Source organism: Papio anubis, chromosome 13 (assembly GCF_008728515.1).
Source record: "Papio anubis isolate 15944 chromosome 13, Panubis1.0, whole genome shotgun sequence".
Taxonomy (NCBI): Eukaryota; Metazoa; Chordata; class Mammalia; order Primates; family Cercopithecidae; genus Papio; species Papio anubis.
This window is the reverse complement of record NC_044988.1, coordinates 29580819-29601244: the sequence shown is the minus strand read 5'-3', so window position 1 is coordinate 29601244 and position 20426 is coordinate 29580819. Positions and strand designations below refer to the sequence as shown.

Here is a 20426-nt window from a genome sequence, read left to right as displayed (position 1 = left end):
ATAGAATTCTTCGTTGCTATGCTTCAACAATTGAAGGGGCTCTGAAAACTGTCCCGAGTTCAAATTCCTCCTTTCACAGATGAGGACGTTTTTGTGAAATAGCAGAGGTTAAACAGCCAGAATACAGTCACACAAACTAGTTAGTGCTGGCCCTGTTGCTTTATTTAGAGGTGGAAAGAGAACGCACATAACATTTTTTTTCCTTTGATAGAAGCAGGAGGAAATGGAACTCTCCTTTCTGCATTTCTTCTCATTTCCTATTTTCTTAGTCTTCCAGCCCTTCCCTCCACTTCTTTCCTTGTAGCCTTTAATAGATGTAAAATAAGCCGTTACTGGAAGTCCAAATCCATGGACTATAACATTTCTTTATTCGGTTCATTAGCAGGAACACTGGGCCTCTGTTAGAGATACTTTAAGATTGGTAAAGAGACCGGAGACAATACTTAGGCTGTAAAAGTCTGGGTGGTCCCTCTTACCCTAACCTCTAGCTAAAACACAGCTCCTCCTGACAGTTGAGGGTCTGGTGTGTGCCACTCTAATCTGCATATTTTACAACAGTGATACTCGGAGTCGGAGCCTGCTGAAGCACACACTTCCTGACAACCTGCTACTCAAGTCATGGCCTGTGGTCCAGCAGCACTAGCATGCTCTACAGCTAGTTACAAATGCAGAATGGTAGGCCCCCATCCTAGACCCGGAGTCAGAATCTACATAACAAGAGTCTCACATTAAGGTGTGAGAAGCCCTGTTGTAACAGAGATCTTTAAGCCACTTTTCCCTTGCTGGAGAGTAAAACAGGGATCGCACTAAAAATGTTTCATTCCCCTGATTTTTCTTTATTTCCTGATCTTTTACTTTCACTTTGCAAGAATTAAATAATATACATTACTTGGCTCTAATAAGCAGAGAGGCCAAACCCAAACTCTAGTACAGCTGCCAACAGAGAAAGGTAGATTTATGTATTTGATTTTAACTCAGCACAATTTGCAATGAACTTTTTGCAAGCTGTCCTACGATGAAAATATTAGGATTGCATATTAATAAAACAGTAAAGTAATCCCTCCACCTTTATACAAATTTCATAATGCTGGCAGTAGGGATAGTTTTATTCTATTATATTGGGGATTGCAAGCAGTCATACAAAGTGGCACCTTCCCCTCCGCTCAGAAAAACACAGGACTGCAGAATTTTCTCTCTAGGCTTTTGGACCTTTCAATCCTCTTTTCTCATTCTAAAAGGGTAGCAGGGATGAGGCAGAGAAGCTTCAATGTAGGGCCATCCCTCCAAGCTGCATCGTTAACTGTCATCCCATGAGAGGGGGGACAAAAGCATTTTACATCTCCCTGGTTGGCTGCCATGGGTGAATGATGGTCAAAAACAAGATCAATACTAGCTTAACACATAGCTCACAGTGAATGAAAACCTTGATGGGCCTTTAAGAAGGAATGTCAGTCTTCAAGCTCCAACAAGCCATTCTATGGTGAAAACTACTGAAGTGTCAAAGCTACCGTTCTGTGCCAGAGTGAACAAACACATGCTTTCGTTTTAACAGCTCATTAGGAAACCTGCTGTAGTGTGTAGCTATAATCAGGCACTACTTACTTAACTCTGTAAGTTGCATTCCAGGATATTACTGGACCAAATCCACACTCTGTAAATCAGCTCAGCTCAGTGACTGAAGTCAGTTATCACAGATCTGTACAATTTCATTAATTTGCTGGCTCTTCATTTAATTTTCTTCTATGCTTTGAGCCAGGGTGACCAGTTAAGGTGAGGTCCAAGTTGGGATGCTTTTGAGGGTGTTAAAATGTTAAGTAGATGGGATGTAGGGACAAGAGACATAAACTAGGACAGGGAAACTGGGACATATAATCTCCCTACCTGTAAAGAACTAATGGGAAAAAAAACAGAGGGGGAGGGGGAATAGGAATAAAGAGAAATACTGGAAGATTGCTATGAAGACACTCTAGAAACCAACTATACAACACATATCTTATATATATCCTTATATGCCAGGAGACTTAATATATTATCTTATTCGCAAGATACAGTAAAAACATACCATGGGTACTAAGAATGGCTGACAATAATGTGAGATGTCAGATGAAGCTGTGCTGTTCTTAATGTCATCACCACTTAGTATAAATGCCAACAGAATGATTTCTGGAATGAGAGTCTCCCAATAACACAATCTCAAACATTCTCCCAGGAACTGCATTTGACGTGTAGGTACATTGTTTTCCTCACTTTAACTAGAGTCTCATCCCTGGATTATCTACATGGTTTCAGAATAAAGAGTCTCCCAGCTTCTATTTTAAACTGCACATGACAACTGACATGTCCACAGCTTTATAATTTTACAGTGTTTTCACATGCATTATCTTAGACATGCTTCAAAACAGCTTTATGAGATACTCTTCCTCGCAACAGATAAAGAAATTGAAGTTCAAAGACGTGAGCTCCCCTTGGCCTGTGATTCCGCAACAGCACTTATTATACTCTACCTTTGTTCCCATCATGTTGCTCTTCCCCACTGGGCTTTACGCTTTGCAAGTATGATGATTATGTCATTTTAATTTTCTGAGAGCCTCACACTCAGAGCCTAGGATACCCAATGTTCAAAATTATTTTTAATTAATTATAATACTTCTTTTGCATGAATGGATAAATTTCATAAGAAAGGAATTGGTACATTTCTATTTCTATGTCTGTGATGCCATTTAATCACCCAGAGATGGCAAATCTTTTTTTTTTATATATATATATAAAATATATATATATATGGCATATTTCTTAAATATGTTGAGATGATCCTATTAAAGAAAGAAGACAAGTTAAAGGAAAAGAACCAGACAGGCGTCGTGGCTCACGCCTGTAATCCCAGCACTTTGGGAGGCCAAGGTGGGCAGATCACAAGGTCAAGAGATCAAGACCATCCTGGCCAACATGATGAAACTCCGTCTCTACTAAAAATACAAAAATTAGCCAGGCATGGTGGTGCGTGCATGTGGTCCCAGCTACTCGGGAGGCTGAGGCAGGAGAATTGCTTGAACTTGGGAGGCGGAGGTTGCAGTAAGCCAAGATTGCACCACTGCACCACTCCAGCCTGGCGACAGAGCAAGACTCTGTCTCAAAAAAAGGAAAAGAACACCCAGAAATGGTGGTCTCTAATCTGTAGACTGGCTGTGTGTAAGGTGCACATGAGAGCAGAGGGTTGCAATGTACTGGACCAACTGGGTCCTTTAGTGTTCTACCTGATTTCCATGGACTCCAACAACAACTCTACGAAGAACACTTTCCCAAAATTACCCACTGAAGATCTGGGATTGGGGCTGTTTCATATCTCTGCTATATGTAAGTGTGAGCCAGAAGAACTGAGGTTGTTTGGCACTTTCTTTAGTATTTGTTGTTCTGAGTTAACAAGTAAAAAATAGCTCAGGACATCTGACGAGATTGTGGTGAGAACTTTTGATCCTAACATTCTTACAATGCTTCTCCTCATTTGACACTATGGATACTCACAACTACACTAAGAGTTTTCTCAAGACCACTCCCCTTAAGGCAAAGTGAAACTTAAAAAAGAGTGGGGATTAAATATATTTTCGTAAAGCAGAAGACTATATCTACTAAAAAAACTGCACTTGTTTCTGTAGTTTTCACTAGTTTGGAACCTGATCAATGTTAAAGACAGAGAAAGAGACCAAAGAGATATGAAGTGATAGAGTCTTCTTAAAGTTTCTGTTTATTATTTATTTCTCATATTTCATAAATATAATAAAAGTACAAGACAGTATAGTCATTTATAATGCCAAGAATTTTAATAAATCATTATGTAATAATGACACATCTTACCCAGAACTTAGCTGTCTAGTCACAATAATTAGAAAATTAATGAGAACAGAAATAATCAAATAAGTGAATAAACTACCAAAAATACTATGGATGAATTTATCTTATACAGAAGGCTTAAATCTACGACAAATTTATACTTGGTTCTAATGAACTTTGGATGTCTCCCTCCCCCCTCCCCACGCTATAGCTTAGGCCAGATGACAAACTCATGGCAATTGCTTCTGGAAGGCCTAGTAACTCAAAGCCAAATTCCTATAGCAAGGGAAGTGATTTTTACAATGATGTTTAAAGGTGGGCATGGTGGCTCATGCCTGTAATCCCAATACTTGGGAGGCTGAGCTGGGCAGATCACTTGAGGTCAGGAGTTTGAGAGCAGCCTGGTCAACATGGTGAAACCCTGTCTCTACTAAAAATATTTAAAAAATTAGCCAGGCATGGTGGCATGCACCTGTAGTCCCATCCCAGCTGCTTGGGAGGCTGAGATGCACGAATTGCTTGAACCTGGGAGGCGGAGATTGCAGGAGCCGAGATTGTACAACTGCACTCCAGCCTGGGTGACAGAGACTGTCTTTAAAAAAAAGATACTTAAAAAACAAAAATGATCCGGCAAATTGCTCTATAAACTGTCCAGTTCCTAGGGACATTGTCATCACAGTACAATACAATAATATGATTGAAAACAATGAACCTAAGAGATGATTAAATCATGTTCAATATATTATTATACAAAGACTGAAAGCATATAACTTCAAAAAGTTTTGAAAAGAAAATTATTTAAGTGAGAGAGGAATACAGAAGATATAATTAGAGAGAGAACTCACGTACCATTGGGAAAGCTTAGCTTTTCAGAATAGCTTATTTTCAGACAGAGAAACATAACCTACATTTTTACTACAATTGACTTATTTTAAATTTTATTAAAAATTTTTTTTAAGTAGATACGGGTCTTACCATGTTGCCCAGACTGGTCTTGAACTCCTGGCCTCAAGTGATCCTCCTAGCTTGGCCTCCCAAATCACATGCTGAGATTACAGGCATTAACCACTATGCTTGGCTTACAATTTATTTTTAAATATTTTTCCACCTATTTCCTTGTGGTGCCTGGTGATAATCCCTATTTTCTGAAGATCTGTATGGTTGTCAAAACAGGTATCCTAAACAAACTTAGAGAAACTTACAAAGTGTCTACTCTGCCTTGAAATTATCAGCTCCATGGGTCCACTACGATGCCTCAGACCTCTTGTTATTCCTACACATCATCCAGTCAAATGGGTAAGCATTCAATAAATGTTTGTTGAAATATATCTTTTAATTTTGTGCCTAAATCATGAGATAATTTCCTAATGCTTTGTTTTTGTTGTATAGACCAATTTATTTTTTTTAGATGGAGTCTCGCTCTGTCGCTCAAGCTGAAGTGCAGTGGCAAGATCTCAGCTCACTGCAACCTCCACCTCTGGGGTTCAAGCAATTCTCCTGCCTCAGCCTCCCGAGTAGCTGGGATTATAGGTGCATGCCACCACCACGCCCAGCTAATTTCTGTATTTTTAGTAGAAATGGGGTTTCACCGTGTTGGCCAGGCTGGTCTTGAACTCCTGATCTCAGGTGATCTGCCCATCTTGGCCTCCGAAAGTGCTGGGATTATAGGCATAAGCCACCACGCCTGGCTTGAAGTCATATTTTAAAAAATGAAATCCCTAATATAAAAAAATAGACAAATTTATACATTAAATACTTTTTAAACATTAGGGATTTCATTTCTTAAATATATGACTTCTTTTATTTCACTGCTTATTTTTTTTTTAAGACGGAGTCTCATTGTGCCACCCAGCCTGGAGTGCAATGGTATGATCTCGGCTCACTGCAACCTCCAGCTCCCGGGTTCAAGCGATTCTCCTGCCTCAGCCTTCTCAGTAGCTGGGATTACAGATGTCCACCACCACGCCCAGCTAATTTTTGTAGTTTTGTATAGATGGAGTTTTGCCATGTTGGCCAGGCTGGTCTCAAACTCCTAACCTTAAGCGATCTGCCCACCTCAGCTTCCCAAACTGCTAAGATTACAGACGTGAGACACCACGCGCTCCCTAAGCCTAATTCTCTTTTTTTTTTTTGTAGAGATGGAGTCTTGCCCCATCACTGAGGTTGGAGTACAGTGGCGTAATCTCTGCTCATTGCAACCTCCACCTCCCGGGTTCAAGCAATTCTCCTGCCTGAGCCTCCTGAGTAGCTGAGACTACAGGTGAACACCGCCATGCCTGGATAATTTCTTTTGTATTTTAGTGGAGACGGGGTTTCACCGTGTTGCCCAGGCTGGTCTGAACTCCTGAGCTCAGGCACTCCACCCGCCTCAGCCTTCCAAAGTGCTAGGATTACAGGCGTGAGGCACCATGCCCGCTAGGGCCTAATTCTTAAACAAAAAATGTCACAGCAGAATTCAGTTCCTTTTCACACAGGTTAATAGTGATATTAATGCTTGATATGGTTTAGATCTGTGTCCCCACCAAGTCTCACGCTGAACTGTAATCCCCAGTGTTGGAGGTGGGGCCTAGTGGGAGGTGATTGGATCATGGGGGCAGAGCTCTCATGAATGGGCTAGCACCATCCCCTGGGTGCTGTTCTTGTGATAGTGAGTCAGTGAGTTACTGTGAAATCTGGTTATTTAAGTGTGTAGCACCTCTCTCCTCTCTTCCTCCTGCTCTGGCCACGTAAGATGTGCCTGCTTTCCCTTTGCCTTCTGCCATGATTCTAAGTTTCCTGAGGCCTCCCCAGAAGCCACCATGCTTTCCGCATGGCCTGCGGAACCTTGAGCCAATTAAACCCCTTTTCTTTATAAATTACCCAATCTCCAGTATTTCTTTATAGCAGTGAGAGAACGGACTAATCAATGCTTCTCAAAAGGGTAGCACATACACACAAATCATAGGTACTTACCATCTTGACTGAAACCTTAGTGACCATAGCAATTTATAAACCTGTGTTTTGTTTAAGTGCATTCCCAGAAGACACTATAGCTCGGTCTCTAGACCTACAAGGCCAGGACCTGCTCTACTTCTGCATCCTCTGTTATAGAGATTAAAAAGACTGGCGACTAGCATTACCACATTACTAGCAGCATTCTACTACATGTAGAAGAACCAATGTAATCATTGCATTGATAAGAACAAATCATGCTCCTTATGACACATGACACTGCACTAGAACACACATTTTCTCACATGCAAAAACAAATCAAGGCCAGGCGCGGCAGCTCACACCTGCAATCCCGGCACTTTGGGAGGCCAAGGTGGGTGGACCAACTGAAGTCAGGAGTTCGAGACCAGTCTGGGCAACATGGTGAAACCCCGTCTCTACCAAAAATACAAAAATTAGCTGGGCACAGTGGCAGGCACCTGTAATCCCAGCTACTCAGGAGGCTGAGGCAGAAGAATTGCTTGAACCCAGGAGGCAGAGGCGGAGGCTGCAGTGAGCCAAGATCATCCCACTGCACTCCAGCCTGGGCAACAAAGCGAGACTCTGTCTCAAAAAATAATTAATTAATTAATTTTTTTTTTTTTAAAAAAGCAAATTCTAGTTTATTTATGTTAAAAATCTTTTGCTTTTAAACCGAATTCTTATGGGAGAAGGCCCCTAAAGCTTGGACCAAAATTTTGGGTAGGTATTAAACAAACCAAAAAAAGGTACTGTAAAAAGGATCTTATATCTGCTAAAAAAGCATTTAAGAGTTAACTAGTATTTGAAAGATGTTTTTAAATGGCAAAAAGCAGATCGCTTAAGGTTAGGAGTTTGAGACCAGCCTGGCCAACATGGCAAAACTCCATCTATACAAAACTACAAAAATTAGCTGGGCATGGTGGTGGACATCTGTAATCCCAGCTACTGAGAAGTAGCTACAGTAAAAGTAATCAAAAAGATATTTAAAGGCAGTGACTTTGATGCTTATTAAAGTTAGGGATCTTCTCACCAGAAAATAAAGATACACACCAAACACACATCAAAAAATCTGTATGAAATTTCAAAGGAAGATGGAGATCAATGAGGGTCACTTCCTACCTTCAACGGATCCTTGGTTCAAAACTTTTGTTTTAAAGGATAAGATCTTTCCAAATTGTGATCTGACGAGAACCTTAAAAATGACCTATCCTGTGCTATTTTTATATGTTTCCAAATAGGCTTTCCTCTTTTTTATTAAAAAGTAGAAGAAAAGGAGATAAATTACTTAGTAATAAACATGCATTAAAAAAATTTAGAACGCTAAGCATACTTACCATTGCCATTACTTTGACACTGGCTTTACAAGGAGAAAAGAAAGCCAAGGAGAGGCCTAAAAATAAAACTCTCAAAATATCAAAAGGAAGCACTAACTTTCTTCCATCTATAGAAGCAGCTCACTAGATAGAGAGAAAAAAAAAAAGGTGACGGGCCCCTATTTATTGTGAAAGAGAGAGAAATTAATTTGCCTCTAGAAATTCAAATAAATTTCAAGTAAGAGTTACCTACCACAAAAGTTCTTGTCTGGCTTGAATTCTTCTCCCACTCAAAGGAGGATAATTTTATCAGCTGGCAATTCATAGAAATGTAAACCATCACACTGTTCTGTGTCCAAGAACCAAGAATTTTTCTACAGGAAATTTACACAAGTGATCTTATGCACTACCAAGATTAGCAAAATCAAAAACTTGTTCAAAACTACGTCTGCCAGCTAAGCTCTACTCTTCTTGCAGTTTTTAGTTTGTTCAAGTGTAAGTCAATTTAGAGAAGCTGCTGTAAAAATAATGTCGATTTTTTAAGGTTAGGCAGGATGAGAAAATCGCTTTTTGTATGTGACCCTCAAAGATAAAGGTTATTCCCTTCCGCTATCTTTGTAAAACACAAATGGGGTAACTTAACCATGCAGTTTTCTGCAGACCCATTTATTCTAGGACCTTTCATGCTTTTATGATACAGAGGTAACAAGCCAGAGAGCACAATGAGGAAAGAGGTTAAAAAGTCCAGCACCTGCCGTGTCAGAAGTAAGCTGGTTTAATCCGCACAGAAATCCAAGCCAACAGTTCATGTGAGCTCAACCTTTCTGACTACTGGCATCCTATCCCCCAATTAAAACACAGTATTTAATATACCCATGGACATAGAAAGTAGAATAATGATTGCCTAGTGCTGGGGGCTGTGTGGTGGTTGGGGGGGAAATGGGCTTTTGATTGCCAATGGGCATGGGTTCTCTTTTTGGGGTGATGAAAATGTTCGAATGTTGTTTGTGGCAGTGGTCACATGATGATGTGAATTTACTAAAAACCATTGCATCATATATTTTAAAGGGTGGACTGTACAGTTTGTGAATTATATCTCAATAAAGTAGTTCTTAAAAAAACTAAAATGTATGAATTTCCCTGTCATTAAGATCCGGGTAAGTTGATAGGTGAAGGTTAAGATAGGACAAAAAGGTATTAGAAGAAATGGCAAGAGTGTAAGATAAAAATAGGTAGAGAAAAAAAATCACTGGATTCTTTCTTACTGAATCACTCCCCCATCAACAAAGGACACGGGCTAAGCTTCGTTGCACTTAGGATTTGACGATGCCTCTGTTCCATGTTTCTTCAGTACAGGGTAACAAGCCTTAAAATTATCTGGAATCCCAACGTTTAGTAGAACACCCTAAACTTTGTGCAGCAGCTCCATTTGCATGTTGTTCATGGTGGTGATGATGATCTTAGCCATTTTATAAAACAAACCCGTCTCTTGGAAAGGATATACAGAGTACCAAGAAACAAGGAGGAACACCAAGATGGATGTTCTACTTTCCTTCCAGTGACCAAAGCAGGTATCTGATAAGGAGGATTCTTCTAACTCAGGAAACAACGATTAGCTCAAACACTTTTATTTGTTTATCTGATAAAGACAGATTATACACATTCATGTCCAGACTATCCTGAAACATACTGTTCACATCTGATTGCATTAATTATCAGTTCCATGGGAAAACCCAGTTTCTTACTGCATTTCTCACCATCACAGGGCTTCTTCCCACACTGGACTACATTTTTCAGGCCTGAAGTGTATCACTGGTGTAAATGGAAAATTGGTTTGGGCTATCAACATGGCTCTTGGCAGCATCTATTTAAAAACTGACATCAAAATTTAGCTCTCCCTTTTAAAATTTCACTGCAACACAGACATTTAGAAATGGTGGCTGGGTGCAGTGGCTCAGGCCTATAATCCCAGCACTTTGGGAGGCCGAGACAGGTAGATCACCTGAGGTCAGGGGTTCAAGACCAGCCTGGCCAACGTGGAGAAATCTCGTCTCTACTAAAAATACAAAAATTAGGCTGGGCACAGTGGCTCACGCCTGTAATCCCAGCACTTTGGGAAGGCAGGTGGATCACCTGAGATCAGGAGTTCAAGACCAGCCTGGCCAACACAGTGAAACCCTGTCTGTACAAAAATTAGCTGGGCATGATGGTGGGTACCTGTAATCCCAGCTACTCGGGAGGCTGAGGTGAAAGAATTGCTTGAACCCGGGAGGCAGAGGTTGCAGTAATCTAAGATTACGCCATTGCACTCCAGTCTGGGAGACAGAGCCAAACTCCATTGGGAAAAAAAAAAAAAAAATTAGCTGGGCGTCATGGCACACATCTATAATCCCAGCTACTCGGGAGGCTGAGGTGCATGAGAACCACTTGAACCGAGGAGGTGGAGGCTACAGAGAGCCAAGATTACACACTCCAGCCTGGGTGACAGAGCGAGACTCTGTCTCAAAAAATAAAAAATAAATAAAATAAAAATGATGATGCGTGCCCTCCAAAAAGGAGTTTCTGTTCAGATGCACTACCCCTGCCTGAGCAGTGAGAATGAGAAGCCAAGAGTCTTTAATCTCATGAAGCATACAGTTGGGAAGACAAACTCTTGATTTCTTAACTCAAATGTGGAGTTACCCTAAAATGAAGCTGAGTACAATGTGGTCTGAGAGACTGCTATGGTCTCAATGTTTGTGTCTCCCTAGATTTATATTTTGAAGCCCAACCTTCAACGTGTTGGCATTAAGAGTGGGTCCTCTGGAAGATGATTAAATCATCAGGGTAGAACCCTCATGAATGGGATTAGTGCCCTTACAAAGGGTTTGAGGAAGCTTGTTAGCTCTTTTGCTCATCTGCCATGTAAGGACATAGAAGGTGCTATTCTTGAGGAACAGGCCCTCACCAGACACTGAATTTGCTGGCACCTTGATCTTGGACTTCCCAGCCTTCAGAACTGTGAGCAATACATTTATGCTGCTTATAAATTACACAGCCTGTAGCATTTTGTTACAGTAGCCTGAATGGACTAAGACAGAGACTTTCCTTAGAGCCTGAGACACACACAGAAGGCAGAGGGTGTGCCACTGTTTGGTAAATCATCTAAGATCAGGCCAGGCACAGTGGCTCGTGCCTGTAATACCAGCACTTTGGGAGGCCAAGGTGGGCAGATCACTTGAGGCCACAAGTTCAAGACCAGCCTGGCTAACATGGTGAAACCCTGTCTCTACTACGAATACAAAAATTAGCCAGGTGTGGTGGTGTGTGCCTGTAATTCTGGCTACTTGGGAGGCTGAGGCACAAGAATCGCTTAAGCCAGGGAGGAGGAGGTTACAGTGAGACAAGATCGTGCCACTATACTCTAGCCTGGGCGATAAGAGTGAGTCTCTGTCTCAAAAATAATAATAAATAAAAATAAAATCATCTAAGATCAAATCTCCATGTGAAAAGAAGTGAACTCTTGCCACACTGATTACTGCCAATGATAAGAAGGAGAGAAAATTAAAGGGAAGGTATATATTTAAGTGAAATAGGGTGGAATGTAATCCCAGCTAAAGTAAAATGACAGCTTTGAAGAGACCTGTTGAAGCCTAGTGAAACAAAGTGTTCAGCAATCAGATCTGTGGGGGAAAAGTATGTCTTAAGAGTGTTTTTATGGGACTCCTGTAGGAAGGTAGGACTGAGGTGTGATTTTGTTATGCACTATTCATTTTATGAAGCTTCTAGATCATTGACTTTGCTCAAGTGAATGTATTAAAACACACAAAAATAAGTACAGTCAAATCCACTTGCTCAGTCATAGGAAAAAGGAATGAACTGCTTCTAAGTTGTGGACATTGCTGATGCCCCTTTATCTGTCTCTTCCTGGCAGTAACACAGTCAAATTGAATGGCAGAGAGAATTATTATTCTCTGGAAGGGTTAGAAGAGAAAATTTCAGTACTCTGATGGAGGATCAGTGGAATCTACAGCAAAGAATTAGAAGGAACCAAGTACTTCTTCAAGGGCAGACAGTAAATTTAACAAGTTTATAGAAGACAACAAAGTCAATCTATCTCAAAAGAATGGAAACTCAAAGTTTGCCCAGAACCTGGAGGTAAAGAACCAATATATTCTTTGCCAAATATTTTGCCTTTGGTTGAAAAAACACATTGAGGCACTTTACAGAGCTGGTGCTAACAATAGAACTTGAGCCCCAGTGGCCAGGAAATAGAGATTTATCTGAAACTCTGTTTATATGCTTATCCTGAACCAAACAATCTCTCTGACATAGCAGAGGGTCACAAGTTACTTACCTTCTTAAAAGGCAAGATGATGACGAGAGCAAAACCTCAGGACCAATGTAGGACGAGAAAGCAAAAGTGGCAAAATATGATTCAAGTGACACTCCCGCTCAGTAGGCTCTACTGGTATCAGCAAGGCGGCTTTTACCACGTGCCCTGACCCTGGACTTCTCAGCCTCCGTAGCTGTAAGAAAAAAATTTCTTTACATGCCACCCAGTTTTAGGAATTCTATCATAAGCCACAGAAAATGGGCTAAGAAACTACTCAATGACTGCTCTGTTTGTATCTTAAGGATTATATTTGATAAGAAGTTCTGGATCCTCCATTTCAGTTCTTCTAATAGTTACTGATACTGCATAAGCTTGGATATTAAACAGTATACATCTGTATGTAACCTGGATGTGATGCTTGGCACTTCTACAGCCATTCAGAGTGAGTCTGAACATGTACCAGCACATGGTCCACGGCACAGTGGAACGAAGAGTAGGAACCAGAGTCTCTGATGGTTTTGCTGAGCCACTGAATCAATCAATCCCAAAAGCTGCTTCTGGAACTTACGAAAAATATTTGCTTTTCTTATGCTGAAGGCAATTTCCCATCTGTCTCAGTCTAAGAGTTTTTTAAAATATATGACATATTGGGAGTCTCACATAAAATACTCTGAGTACCCACTATTAAGAAAAGTATCTGACAAGCACCTCCCTAAAAAAACTCTAAACATGTTAACATTAAATATTTAACCAGAAAAAATATACACTCCTTCCTGGCTTATTTCTTGATCCCATAGGACAGTGGTTCTCAAAGTGTGATCCCCAGATAAAGCATTAGCATCACCAGGGAACTTAACAGAAATACAAATTCTCAGGCTTCACCCCTGACTTGGTGAGTTAGATATCCTTGAAGGTAAGTCCCAGCAATATGTACTTCAGTAAGTATCCCAAGTGATTCTGATGCATGCTAAAATTTATGAAACTTTGCTGCAAGAAACACTACTTACGTCATCAGCTATCAGTCATCATTAGTCACAATGTAATGAATGCTGAACCATACAAAATGGGCTATACAAGTGCCACCTTACTGTCCATATTCTAAACAAAGTACTGTCATAGATGATGAAAGGCCAGAGAAAAATGAATATTCAACAAATGCTGAAACAAAAGCTTTCACATCATTATTGTATATAGATAATGAGACTATTTGGTAGTGTTTGAAGAAAACAGAAGACCTGGGAATAGCAAACTTGAGAAAGAATAGGGTTGAGAGAAGGACAACTCTTCCAATTACCTAGGAGAAGTTCTGCTGATACAGCTGAAATTAAGCAGTTGTTGGAGGAATGGAATAAAGCAAAAACTGTTAAAAAATGGGGAGAAGGGGCACACAACTGGATGAAATAAATAGAGCACTAGATAAAATATTCCTGAAAGGTACAAACAAAGTTTTGAATAGGGGACTACAGAAGGGCTGGCAAAGTCTGAAGTGGCTTGGTTTAAAAAACGTCTCTGAGGGAAAGGTTGGCTCTCTGGGACTAAAGGAAGGGTTTTTGTTTTTGTTTTGAGACAGAGTCTCACACTGTCGCCCGGCTGGAGTGTAATGGCGCAATCTCGGCTCATTGCAACCTCCGCCTCCCAGGTTCATGCAATTCTCCTGCTTCAGCCTCCTGAGCAGCTGGGATTACAGGCGCCCAACACCACGCCCAGATAATTTTTTGTAGTTTTAGTAGAGATGGGGTTTCATTATGTTGGCCAGACTGGTCTCTAACTCCTGAGCTCATGATCCGCCTGCCTTGGCCTCCCAAAGTGTTGGGATTACAGGCGTGAGCCACCGCGCCTGGCCAGGAAGGTTGTTTAAAGGTGTACAGGACAGAATGCCCAGCAAATTGTGAAGTGGACAATGTTCCGGACTCTGTTGATGGGAACTGACTGAGCCTCCATGATCTCTTTAATATTGTTCTGAATGCTGTGGAACAGAAGAGAAGTGAGATGTTTACAATCCAGGCAGGAAAAAGGAAAAAGGTAAGGTGGATATTTAGCCATCGAACATAAAAGAAATCAGGACATACCTTGCATGATCAGAGGTGCTAATATGAGAAGCAGTAATATATGGCAGCAGTCTGGATAAGAGCTCTGAAAAGTCTGAAATTATTCTGATAATTCTCAGCAAGGAGAGTTTTGCATATAAAGATCTAAGAGCAGAGCTCTCAACCTGGCCGCCACTAGAATCCCTGCAAACTTTTACAGTAACAGCCTGGGCTCTAACCCAGGCCAATTGAAACTGAATCTTTAATTGATGCTTGGATAGGCAAATGTTTTGAAAGCTCCTCCGATAATTCTGATGTACAACCATTTGTCTTGAGAATATCAGAAAAACAGTAAAACTATGAAAATCTAAAGGCTATGTGTACCATGCAGAAACTGAGTTAGTGCCTCATTAAGAAGGAATAAAGCCAGGCATGGTGGCTCACGCCTGTAATCCCAGCACTTTGGGAGGCCGACGCAGGTGGATCACCGGAGGCCAGGAGTTCAAGACCAGCCTGACCAATATAGCGAAACCTGTCTCTACTAAAAATACAAAAATTAGCCAGGCGTAGTGGTGTTCACCTGTACTGCCAGCAACTCGGGAGGCTGAGACAGGGGAATCACTTGAACCTGGGAGGCAGAGGTTGCAGTGAGCTGAGATTGTGCCACTGCACTCCAGCCTGGGCGACAGAGTAAGACTCTGTCTCAAAAAAAAAAAAAAAAAAAAAAAGTAATAAAAAGGAATGTGAGTAAACAGATGAAGGGATATTAATAAATTGTGAATGCCACATTAACTTTTTCTTATTCTACTAATATAGAATTCTTACTATTCTAATAATAGAAAGGGAACGCTATTACTCCATTTTAAAGACTAGCTCCAGTCTCAAGGGGCTGATTATGAATACGATGTAAGAGTACTTCCATCTGTGGGTTATAGTAGTCTCAGCATTTTGGGGAAAAGGTTTACACAAATAAAGTCAGCGTTTGTGGTTCTCTGCGAAGTACGTGAGGGAATAGAGAGCAGCACAGGCACGCCCCAAAGGATCTCAGGGTCCAGCTAGAGAGATGTGACCTTCACACAGGTGGCAAAGGGGTAGAACAGGGACGGGGCAAGGAAAGTTCCATGGAGCAAAGGGAACTTGGGTAAAGGCCTGGGGGGCTGGGTACCTAGGATCTAGAGGGGCAGAGAGGTTTGGTGGTAGGCAGGCACAGGCTTTTTAGGGTTACCATGAGGTCAGGGTGGAGGAGGGATATATAGGGAGAAAAGGAAGCCCTATAGTCCTGGTGGTTGACTCTCCACCTCTGTTCCCCCTATGCTGGTTACCATAGTAACAACATTCCCTTTACCTGTGATTGGCTTGTAAAGGACCATGTGACTCATTTTTGGTCAATGTGATGTAAGATGTTCTCTAGGGTGTGTCTGGAAATGTTTCCTCACTCCTACAAGATCCACAAGATGCCCTGTCTAGATGTGATGCCTGGCACTTCCGTAGTCATTTTGCCAACAGGCAGAGCAAGTCTCAGGATGTACCAGTGCATAGTGGATGGCAGAGTGAAGTGACAATAAGAACCTGGGCCTCTAATGATATCAGTGGGCCACTAAATCTGAAAGCCCTTTTGCAAAAATTATGACAGTGAGAGAAATCTAGCATCGTTCAACCCCATCCTGCTTCTGGCCTCACAGGCTGGCTCATTCCTGGGCATGGGCTATGACAACCATGGGAGAAATTTAGTTTATAATTTAACTTTGAAACAAGGATGGTAACAGTCCCGCCCTAAAACTGATTCTCCTCCTTGTTCAGGTGCTGAAACTGCCTTTGTAAGACTAATAAAAGGCCACAAGATTATTAATTATGGGAAGGGCCTAAATAATATGCTGAAAAGTATGCCTAAAATGTAGGCATACTTTCTATAATCCCTTACTGCTCAGGAGTCAGGTGGCCAGAGGCTGCAAGGTTTGTGACTTCCCCAGTTGCTCCTATAGATAACATCACTACTATAGAACCTAAGATTGGTCTTTTGAGATGCTTGTCAGACTTCTGCATTCAGGCAATTGAGTGACCCCACCAGGAGCCAGGACTCATAACTCAACCAATCCTGTGCCTCACCCAGGAAGTCCAGAGATGGACTCAGTGCAGGTGAGGTGGCACAAGATTGGACCATTTTCCACACCCCTATGATTTCATCCCCAATCAATCAGTGGCACCCATTCCCTAAGTCCTCTGCTTACCAAACTATCCTTGAAGAGCCCTAACTCTCTGAGCCTTTGGGGAGACTGATTCGAATAATAACTCTATCTTCCACATTGTTAGCCTAGCATTCATTAAACTCTTTCTTTACTGCAATACCACAGCCTCAGTGAACTGGCTTTGTCTGTGCAGTTGGGCAATTACAAATCAACCCCAGAAGTTCATCTCTGAACTTACGAAAAAGATAAACCTTTCTTACCATGTAAGGCAATTTGTTTCAAGGTTTTCTTGGATTTTGACTTGCATCTATTTATGGCCTGGTGCAGTGGCTCATGCCTATAATCCCAGCACTTTCGGAGGCTGAGGTCAGAGAATCATTTGAGGCTAGGAGTTTGGGCCCAGCCTGGGCAACATAAGGAGACCCTGTCCCTACCAAAAATAAAAACTTAACTAGGTGTGGTGGCATGTGCTTGTAATCTCAGCTACTTGGGAGGCTGAGGCAGGAAGATCTTTTGAGTCTAGGGGTTCAGGGCTTCAGTGAGCTATGAACAAGCCACTGCACGCTAGCCTGTGTGACAAAGGGAGACCGTCTCAAACATTAACAAATAAAACAAAACACCACTCTCATTGTCTAATGAGGATCAAAGCAGATAATGTGATAACTACAAGATAAATCCTCAATGTGACTCAGCGGAATGAAAATGTCCTCCCCTGTCCCTCACCTTGGCAGTCTATGTGCAGCTATAAAATTAATTTTAAAAGACCCATCCAAAAGGAAGGACTCGCCCTGTGCCTGAAGGTTACTAAACTTGCATTTGAAAGAAGTTGTAAAAAATTACAAGCTGCTTTATTTTTCACAAAACCTCCATCTGCACCAGTTACAGTATATGTAGTAATTATCTTTATCTTCTCAACCAGTTTTTAAAATATTTTCCATTCAACTTTCATTTTAAGATTAACAATACAATTACTAAACCACTGTCCTTTAACCTCTTCTCTTAGAGCCCTAAGGTAAAGCTCAATTATTGAGACAAATAATTACACGCTGTTGATGTATCATCCTAGAGATCAAAATCTAGGGCCATGAAATTTCAGCAATATTTTTGGCCAAAAAAATCTGGAAAAGCTCGCTGCCAGTATCTGATGTTAAAGGAAAATATGAATTCTGACTTCAAAAGAAGTTCACTGCCACTTTTTAAAGTTTGACCATACCTAGTCAAACTCAAATTAAGGGTCAAATGTTATTTCCTTTTCATTCAAGCCTTTGTTAAGTGACTATTAAGGGTTAGACACAATCCTAGGGAGACAGGGATTAATGACATAGTCTTTGTACTCATGGAATACAGAATGATGGAAAAGAAGTTATTATGGCATACTGTAATTTAGCAGTGTGTTAAATACTTATCCTATTGGTGTGAGCTGAGAGCTACAGAACCACAGTGGTAGATCACCCAAACTGGCATGTGAAGAAGGGTTATCTGAGGACACCACCCCTGAAATGAGGCTTAAAGATGACTAAATTGGCCCCCAAGGGGAGGAAGTACAGTCTTCAAAGAGCACCCAGAGCAGATGCAAAGGGAAGAAGAGACCACAGAACGGGGTGTGTGAGGAGTTAAATATGCAAGGGATGGATGACTACGGGTTTTGCATACCAAGCTAAACAGTTGGACTTTATTTTGGAAACAGCAGGAGTCACTGAAAGACACCTGAGCTCAGAAGCCACCGTACTGGGTTAGTTTTCAGTAATTACTGCTCTGGCTGAGATGAGGAAAATGACTTGCCTTACCTAGAGGAGGAAGAATGTGTTAAAAAGGAGATCCCAAAAGGTTGTTTCAGTGCAGAGGTATAGTGTGGGAATTAGGAGGGAGGTCTAGGCTGGAAGTACAGATGAGAAGCCTCAGTGCGTGGGATGGCTGAGCTCAAGGGTATAGTTGATGGTCCTCAAGGAGATGAAAGGAGAAGTCTTAAATCTTGGGATGGAATACCAAGGAGACTATGAAATTTTCCTGGTTAAGGCTGCCCAGGGGGGAAGCCCCACAAATCCTGGGGTGCTAATGAGGCCACACAGCATTTCTTTTTCTGTGTGGGCTGCATAACTTGCATAGATAATTCTGTTTGATGGGCATAGGCTGTACTATATATTTAATCTATTTTCATCTCAACTTATAAATTCATGCCCTTTGTCTCAAAGGCAAAGGAGTAAGGAAATATTTGTGGTGCAATGCAAAACATATTAACACCGAACAGAAACAACAATAACAACAGCAAAAGATACCTATCACTCCTAGAACTGCTTATACCAAGACACACATTTCTACCAACCAGTCATATCCTCACTTGGCCTTTTCCTTAAACAACCAACAACCAGATCTTGACTAAGCCTTTTTTTTTTTTTTTTTTTTTTTTGGAGATGGAGTCTTGCTCTTTCACCCAGGCTAGAGTACAGTGGCTCAGTCTCGGCTCATTACCACCTCTGCCTCCCGGGTTCAAGTGATTCTTGAGCCTCAGCCTCCCAAGTAGTTGGGATTACAGGCACCTGCCAGCACACCTGGCTAAATTTTTGTATTTTTAATAGAAACAAGGTTTTACCACGTTGGCCAGGCTGTTCTCAAACTCCTGACCTAAGGTGATCTGCCCACCTTGGCCTCCCAAAGTGCTGGGATTCAGGCATGAGCCACAGCGTCCAGCCCTAAGCTTTCTGCAGCCTCTCTCACCTTCCACCTGAAACAAAGCTTCAGATTATTACTTTTTAATCCTTTTTTGTTTTTAATTTTTATTTATTTATTTTTTTTTGAGACGGAGTCTCGCTCTGTCGCTCAGGCTGGAGTGCAGTGGTGCGATCTCAGCTCACTGCAAGCTCTGACTCTGGGGTTCACACCATTCTCCTGGCTCAGCCTCCCGAGTAGCTGGGACTACAGGCGCCCACCACCGTGCCCGGCTAATTTTTTTGAATTTTTAGTAGAGATGGGGTTTTACCATGTTAGCCAGGATGGTCTCAATCTCTTGACCTTGTGATCTGCCCACCCTGGCCTCCCAAATTGCCGGGATTACAGGGGTGAGCCACCGCGCCTGGCCCCCTGCCTTTTTTTTTTTTTTTTTTAAAGACAGAGTCTCGCTCTATTGACCAGGCTGGAATGCAGTGGTGCAACCTCAGCTCACTGCAGCCTTGACCTCCCAGCCTCAAGCAGTCCTCCCACCAAAGCCTCCTGAGTAGCTGGGACTATAGGCACATGCCACCACGTCTGCTAGTTTTTGTATTTTTTAGTGGAGACAGGGTTTTGCCATGTTGGCCAGGGTGGTCTTGAACTCCTGGCCTCAAGGGATTGGCCTTTCTTGGCCTCCCAAAGTGCTAGGATTACAGACGTGAGCCACTGCGCCTGGCCTTCATTTTTATTCTTATCATTATTCCCTTGGTTTTTGAAAAACAAGCACTCTTCCACTTATAGATGAGCAAAGTGGACAGTGCCTGACACACAGAAAACACTCAGTAAATGAGTTATTATTGCCTGCTGTTTAAAATATGGTCCTCTCCCTGAATCACTGATTGGGGTACCCATTAGTCTAACTGTCCTCTCTACTTTGTTATGCCACTTCTCGCTACATATGTATACAAGGTGTTATATCTCCAACACGTTTGTACTATAGGTTACAACTGTGAGGCACTGTAACTGAGTTTTTCGAGATCTCCACTGGAAGAAGGAAGAATCAGGCATCATTTGCTATTTATATCTGCTTCAGAGACCAATACACTTCTCTCAGGATGTGTTTGGATGTTGTATAATTTATTCATATGTGATGTGCCTT

General features: G+C 41.6%; 1 protein-coding gene across 9 annotated transcripts in view; it reads right to left on the bottom strand.

The window, feature by feature from the left end:
* The window catches only part of KANK1 (KN motif and ankyrin repeat domains 1), a 238363-nt gene that overhangs the window by 95536 nt on the left and 122401 nt on the right, over positions 1-20426 (bottom strand). For 5 of the 9 annotated variants that reach the window (XM_031654160.1, XM_031654159.1, XM_031654158.1 and 2 more), the window contains one exon: positions 12430-12601. The exons of the other annotated variants lie outside the window; for them this stretch is intronic. The gene's annotated coding sequence lies outside the window, so the exon portion shown is untranslated. The remainder of the gene's footprint in view (positions 1-12429; positions 12602-20426) is intronic. 9 annotated transcript variants of the gene reach the window in all.